Raw genomic sequence first — 7,737 nt, 5'->3', positions numbered from 1 at the left:
GATATGCGTCAGGTAAGAGTGCATTCGTGTAGATTGTCCGGCAGGGGGCGGTAGACTGACGCATGCTGAATGAATCTCCTCCCTGTTCTTACTGGTGTTACTTTTGTTTATTAAATTAATAGTCTTAAAGTTATGTGTATTTTTGATTTTTCCGTGTTGGGCGGTGTTATTAAAAACACACAGTTGTCTTCCCAGCTGTGTTTACAACCTTCTATGAACTGAATTTAGGGTAAGTCTACCCTGCATGAGTTCTGGGTTTTAATGTAGGATTCAGAAAGTAGTATTCAATTAATAATATAGTCAATGGATTTCATATTCTTATGATATGACACAAATATAGGGCCAGCAAAGCTCCTCTCCCTCAAGCAGGTTACAAAACATACCAATCTTGTTCATTAGAAGTTCTATACATTTGTGTAGGCTATTTTAATTTGTTGGATCTATTTATTTGCTTTGAGTCCTGCTGATGCTTTGTATTTTAAGCAACTTTAAATAAGTTCTTCATCATTGTATTAAATTATGTATATTCAAAAACAAATTATGGAATTTACCCTTTGCTTAATATGACTTCAAAATAAGTGTAACACCAGCATTTTTTTTTTTTTAGAAATGTAGCTGAATTCTTTCTTATTTTTTAAAAAGGGGAATACCTTGACAAACTAGTGAACTATTGTGACTTAAGACCAACAATTAACAAAAAGAAACACACACAAAAGAAACCATATATCTAGACATATGACAGGAAACCAACAAAGATGTTATTGATGATAAATTGATGATTTATAATTAGTCTGGAGTTTCACTTTACTGGAAAATTACTAAAAACAATAATAAAAAACAGTGCGGAGGGATAGCAAATGTGTTCGTTTATCCAAAGTGATTAAAAAAACACTGCTATACAACAAAAAATGAAATTCTAACAGCAGGGAAATTAAGTAAAATCAAAATGGGGCAAGCAAATTTTTATTAAGTGTCTTGAAATGAGATAGTCCTAGAGTCTGCTAATTTAATACGTCCAATGCAGCCCTTCATTTTTACTTTTTAAATCTTGAAATAAGATGTTTATCTGCATTTTTCAGGGATATGTGGCTGATATTAAGTATAATGTGATATTTTTGACTAGAAATTAGACAAATACACTTGCATAGATTTGAGGTTTCTGCTATGTACACAGTTTTACAGTGTGATCCCAGCTTATATTTACTGGCTAACTGCTTAAATTAAAGGGGTCATAGTCCATTTAACACTGTTGTGTTGCCCTATGGGATTTATTACGCTGGACAATCTCTACTGCAGAGGTTCCAAAACATTCTGTTCCTCCGAAGTAGTACTTGTTCTCTCTTGACCTCACTTACAGGTTCATGTTCGTGGAATCTTGGAGAGCCTAAGGTCAAGGTTATTACTTTCTCTGTGTGAACATATTGTAACTCCTGTGCTCAACATGACCAGCTGTTAGGGGCATTGTTTAACCCCCCGCTCAGTGTCTTTCTTTCCCATCCTCTCCGATGTTCTTTAAAAAGCAATGGGCACTTTTCCAGTGTACTTCCTGCATCTTCACTAACAATCCCAGCTCACGTCCTAAACACACACACACATATGTACGATACAGTGCATGCACACATAAACAAATACAGGCTCACCTCTCGGGGGTGCCCAAAAGTTTCCGGACCGGGCCGGACACAGAAACTCAGGAAACAATTGAGTGTCAGAAAGGTCCTTGGGCCCTTCTCCGTCACATTTCCCCGTCCTGTGCCTTATTCACTTGCAGAGATGTTGTTACGTCGGCTGTTTTACAGTCACCAGAAACAACTCACCATCTGGTTCCCCCTCTTCCTTTGTTGATAAGGAAGTGAGCTGGCATCACTCCGTCCCAGGATGGATCTGTTGTTGGTACACAAAGAGAGATGGCAGTGATTTATTCAGGCACACAGAGCTTAGTCACTGTTAAAAAAAAACCTGAGGAAAGTTCTGTTTCTGCAATTTTTTTATTGTTGTTATTGTTATGAGGGACATGGTAGTGGATGGAGTTGAAAATCAGGCAGAGAGTGGGGAATGATATGGGGCAAAGTAGCCACAGGGCAGATTCAAACCCTGGCCATGCCTGCTTTGAGGACTGAAGCCTCTGTACACAGTGCGTGAGAACTAACCACCAGACCACCGGCACGCCAAGAATAATTTTTTAAGAGGCATTTCAAACACAATGACGACCTAGTTTAAGCAAGGGTTTGCAGCATGTTCTAAGTTAAGTTGCTCTTGAATGCTGGCTCGCTGTAATCTCTTCACAAGTACACTCAACATCTGGCAAGCACAAACTTTGAAGGAAGTAGCACAGTGTGAGAAGACGGAGGTTAGTATGCCGTCTGTTTTCAGGACTCCTTGCATAATCTGAAATGAATAGCACACACACACACACACCCACACACACCCACACACACACACACACACACACACACCCACACGCACACCCACACCCACACACACACACACACACACACACACACACACACACACACACACACACACACACAAAACTCCAATCATAGCAGGTGTGTTTGTCTAATAATATCAAGTCAAATATGTCTCATTGCATCTATTATAAGTCACATTCACCTGTCAAGTCCAGATAAACATCCAATTTAAAGTGATTAAAAAGCAATAAATAACCCTTATTTGATAATAATAAGCTAAATATCTGCCAATGCAACAAGCACATCCTCCTCAAGTGTCTTCGAATGAGATGCCTGTAACTGTATCGTACATTTAGAGAGTACAACTACACAGTTACTAAAAATGTGACACATACACTTACTTAGATTTGACTTCTTTGCATTGCACATTTTGAAAAGGTCACTGTGAGGGGGATTCAGGGCTTCTTGTTTTGAATGATAATTAGAAACAGAAAGTAGTTCTGACTCATTTCGCATGCTATGGTAAGAATATGTTTGTTATCTTCTTTGGCACATAGTGGCCGCCTGTGTTCTGACCGCCATTCAACATGTGTGTGTAAAAGTTCAGCAGCTCATCACACAAAGGGTTCATTTTCCATTCTACTGTTAACATCCAGGGGAAATCAAAGGCTCTGCAGTCTTACCATCGACTCTATATTATATAAGAAGTGTATGCAGACAAGACGTCCAAGAAGTAAAGCCAATCTTAAACCTCTATTATTTTGAATGACCAGCAGGGGGACATTAAGCATTCTGATTGTGTAGAAGTTGAGGACAAATATAAAGCTTCTACACTCTCACTTGTTTTGTTTTTATCTCAGTAGGAATTTTTTTAAACAAGTTTATGGTCTTACATATTATCCCCATTTTCTACCTTTTCAAACAGTCTCCTGCGGTCTAAATGAAACATCTGTGCTGTGCTTTGGTCAAAATATAACATGAATCAAGCACCAGAGGAGGTTTGTGACGCTGTATAAACCAGCTCTCTCAGAACACTCCGTTTTGGTATGTGTGTCTCTTTAAATGTAATGAGCCCCCCGTGAGTTTTACTGGTAGACATCACTTCTTAACTAGCGAGAATACAAATGGCTGACCTGTGCAAAAGTTTTGTTCTAGTCTGGGGGTGGAGTCCATGGGTGGAGATACCAGGGGATGTGAGGGGATTGTTTTACCAGAATCCCACTGTGACATCACAAGGAGAGCGAATTTGAAACGGAGCACTTTTCTCTGTGTTGTAAGACTTATGCAGACCAAAAACACTGGATGGATTTATTTCACATTTTGTTTGTCGGTAGACAATCAGGTTACCAATATATATGTTCAACAACACTGTCAAAGTGGATTTTTCATAATATGTCCCCTTTAAGTTGTAACTTCTGCCTGTTGGAACTATCTCAGCTGGTGCACTAAGATAAGATAAGATAATCCTTTATTTATCACACAACGGGGAAATTTACAGTGTTACAGCAGCAAAGAGCAAAGATTGCAAACAGAAAGTGAACACAGTACAATTTAAATAAAAAAAGAAAAATTGAGCTGAGCTGCATATATTGCTTATATTACGCCCAAAGGGATCCAAACTCAATTTGGTACAGCTTCTGCTATAACCATACAGAAATGGATATAACAACACCCCTGAGAAGTAAAGCCAAAAGATTTAGAGCTCCCCCTACAGACTGGCTGCAGTATAAGTCATTCCAGTTTTTTTTTTCGATTGCTATGACAATTTTATTAATACTTTTAACATTTTTTCTAAACTCTTAACACACTAACACACCAAAACACACAATTGGCAAAACAGTTAATTTCATGCTCAAAACCACCCATTGTAAACTAAACTCTAGCACTCATTTTCAAAATAGAATAATACACAAACACAATACACTATGTCCACCAAAAGACTGTAAACATGTCTCAAAATCAAAACATCTTCCAAAACACTAACACATGTTGTCTTCCAACAGGAATATTTAGTCGATCATAGCACAATGTCAAAACACTAACATCAAATGTGTCAGGTCTGCCCTTATACAATAGACAATATATTGTATTGAGCATAGATTGTGTTTAGCACTGCATTTTCTTTTGAAGCCTCTCTACATTTCTGTTTTGTTGGGTTATAGTAAGTAAATGCATGCATTTTGTTTCTTTTGCTGCAGGAATTACTGTAAAAACCATAAAGGATTGACCCATATCAGAGGAGCTTTATTGAATGTATGGTTTATGAAAAGAAGTCAGAGACAGAATTGCTGCAGTAAAGGTTTTATTTTATTCTCAGCAATCACCATGTTGATAATGGCAAGTTCCTGTTCTTCATTTACAGTAGGAGCTTTAGGAACCTAAGGCTTACAGTAACTGTTATACAAGGTAAATCTGATTTACACTTTGCAGTAGGATAAGCCATTATACAATATCCTACCTGTTGGTTTCTTGAAAAATCCGGACAATGGATGACACTGTGTCTACAATTCACTTAGCAGACGCTTTTATCCAAAGCGACGTACATCAGAGTAAGAACAACAAAAGCAAGGATCTAGAAAAAAGGAAACAATGTCAGTAAGAGCAAACGATCAGCTTTGAGTCCGATTGGACACACAGGTGCTGACAGGAAGTGACCAGAGGCAAAGCACAACATTGAGGGCAGTTCTTGAGAGCTCTAATCAGTATAGAAACCATCTTATAAGTCATCGTTATCAAACAAAAACCATCGTCATTACCATCATCATCATCAATAATATGGAGACCATCATCATTAAGTTAGTAGGTATTCATGAAAGAGCTGGGTCTTTAGCTTTTTCTTAAAGGTGCAGAGGGACTCTGCAGATCGAATGGAGTTTGGAAGTTCATTCCACCACCGGGGGGCGACAGAGGAGAAGAGTCTAGTCAGCGTCTTAGGACCCTGTTGTGAAGGTTGGATCAGACACCTTTCATTGGCAGAGCGTAGTGGGCGGGAGGGAGTGTAGACCTGGATTATAGAGTTTAGGTAATGAGGAGACGTTTTTGTGGCTGTTTTTCTAAGCGAGCAGCAGAGTTTTAAATTTGATGCGAGCAGTAACTGGGAGCCAGTGGAGGAAGATAAACAGCAGAGTGACATGTGTCCTTTTAGGAAGGTTAAAGGTGTCCTGGCTGAGATTTGGCTGTACTCGTTCACCAACCATTCTGTATGATAACCCGTAGTTCATGACATGGTCTATGATAGTAGCTCTTATTTCATCAGTTACCCTAGCTCTGGTTCTTCTTTGAGCACCACCACGCATTCTAACTCCTCTCCCTCTACCTTGTCCTCATCCATTCCTCTCCCTTGCCGTTGTCCCCTTCCTCTCCCATGTCCTGGTACTCGTCTGCATTTTGACACCCTGGACACTTTACGCGCTGACACGTTACTCATTACACTGTTTACATTTTCTACATTTTGAATATTTATACTTTTCTTTTTTTATCTTACTGTAACACCACCTCCTCCATGTTAACAGATAGTACATGGATCAAACTTTAAAATCGAAATACACATCAAGTTATTTTTTTCTCAAACTGGAATTCTGTTGTTATTGTTAGTTATTATCAAGTGGATTTATGTACAATTATTAATTTTTCTGAGAACTTTATTTTTCAAAGGTTATTTGATGCATAAAAGAGCAGATGTATCGTCATGATTGACAGCTCTGTTGACAAATCCCCATCCCCATTATCAATCCTCCTGCAGCATTCTTTGGAGTGGATGAGCAGAGCAGAGGTGGAACTGCACGATGAAAACTTAAACGGTCGTTTTGTAACTTTCTATTAACATGAGTGTCCAACAGAATGTGGACACTGTGGACTGTACCGACCTGAGGGATTTGAAGTTTTAAATATGTACTCTGGCATGATGTTCATTTCGTAGCTCCACAAACCAGATCCCTCTTGGGCATGTTTTGGCTAGAAATGACCTGTGTTTTGGATTCAATTCTGTACAATGGACATTGATAGAGATGCATCGTCCATCTCTGTTTACAGTAAATGGCCTTTGCAAACTGAAAAGCTTGTGTGAAAATAGTTCTTATTTGTACTCTATCCAATGTGGGTTTTTTTCTCCTGATAAAAAAAATCTCTGTTTTCCTAAAAATGTATTATCCAAGGAATCAAGTTCACAATGAATACCTTTAAGGCCATAAAGACTTTAATATAGACCCAAAGGTCAACCGCTCATGTGGTAACTTTTATGACAAATAAAATCTGTTCTCTGACCCCCCTTCACTCCAGGTTGCTATGGTATTCAAAAGCAACATGCATGATGTTTGTCTCTCTGCTAAATTATGCCTCAATGTTTTCAGCTCTGCATGCTTTTGTGACACATTTCCAGATCCTATTAGTGGAGTTAAAAAAACCATCAAACTCAAAGGAGGCTTATGATCTAAGAGAAACGTCTCCTGATCTCTTATCCTCATTCAGCTCAGGCCTAGAAATCCCTGACCATAAAAAATCATCAGTGCTGACGTTGTAGTAAAACGTGCTAAGTGTGAGCTCTGTGAAACTGAAGACATGAGACCCTCTGATCCTTATTTTACCTGTGGTTATTGTAAATCAGCAGAAAAGCGCCCACAACCACGAAAACAAGCATACAGACTGTAGCTCTCTTTGTTAGCTATTCCACAGAGAGCTTCGGATCTGAATCAACCCTTTGAGTCCATCACAGAGAAGGAGCGAGACTAGCCTCGGACTAAATGCCAATTTTCACTCTCTTGAGGCGTTTTCCATACTTGAAGCATTTGTTGTGTTTTTTCATGATAAGACTTGCCTCACATGCCCCTTCAATGTAAAGTCCGGCACACAGTAACCCATTTCTAATTTCTGTAAGTCACTTAACATATCTTTACTGACTAAGTATAAAACACATTTTACTCATATTGATGGAATTTATGATGGTTTCCAAGTTCACAGGGCAGTGATTGTTTTATTTGACCAACACCTTGCAGCTGCACTGTTTACCAAGAAGAAATTAATTTTTTTATGAGGATTCTCATGTTGCCCATGGTCTTGTGAAAGTCATACAAAATGTGTCCTGGCTGTGGGTCAGTGGTAAAGTCTGTCGTCTGTCAATTGGAAGACTGCCAGTCTGATTGCAGCTCCTGCAATCCACATGTCGCAGCATCCTTGGGGCATAACACTAAATCCCAAATTGCTCCCGTTGGCATTAACATCAACATGAGAACGTGATCTCCACAGATTCTGTCAGGCCCCTGTAACAGTACAGTAACCCCTGTACTACCCCCGATGAGCCCTATTCAGACTGCTGTAACAAGGCGTTATACTT

This window comes from Labrus bergylta, chromosome 18, assembly GCF_963930695.1.
Source record: "Labrus bergylta chromosome 18, fLabBer1.1, whole genome shotgun sequence".
Classification (NCBI taxonomy): Eukaryota; Metazoa; Chordata; class Actinopteri; order Labriformes; family Labridae; genus Labrus; species Labrus bergylta.
This window is presented reverse-complemented; position numbering follows the sequence as displayed.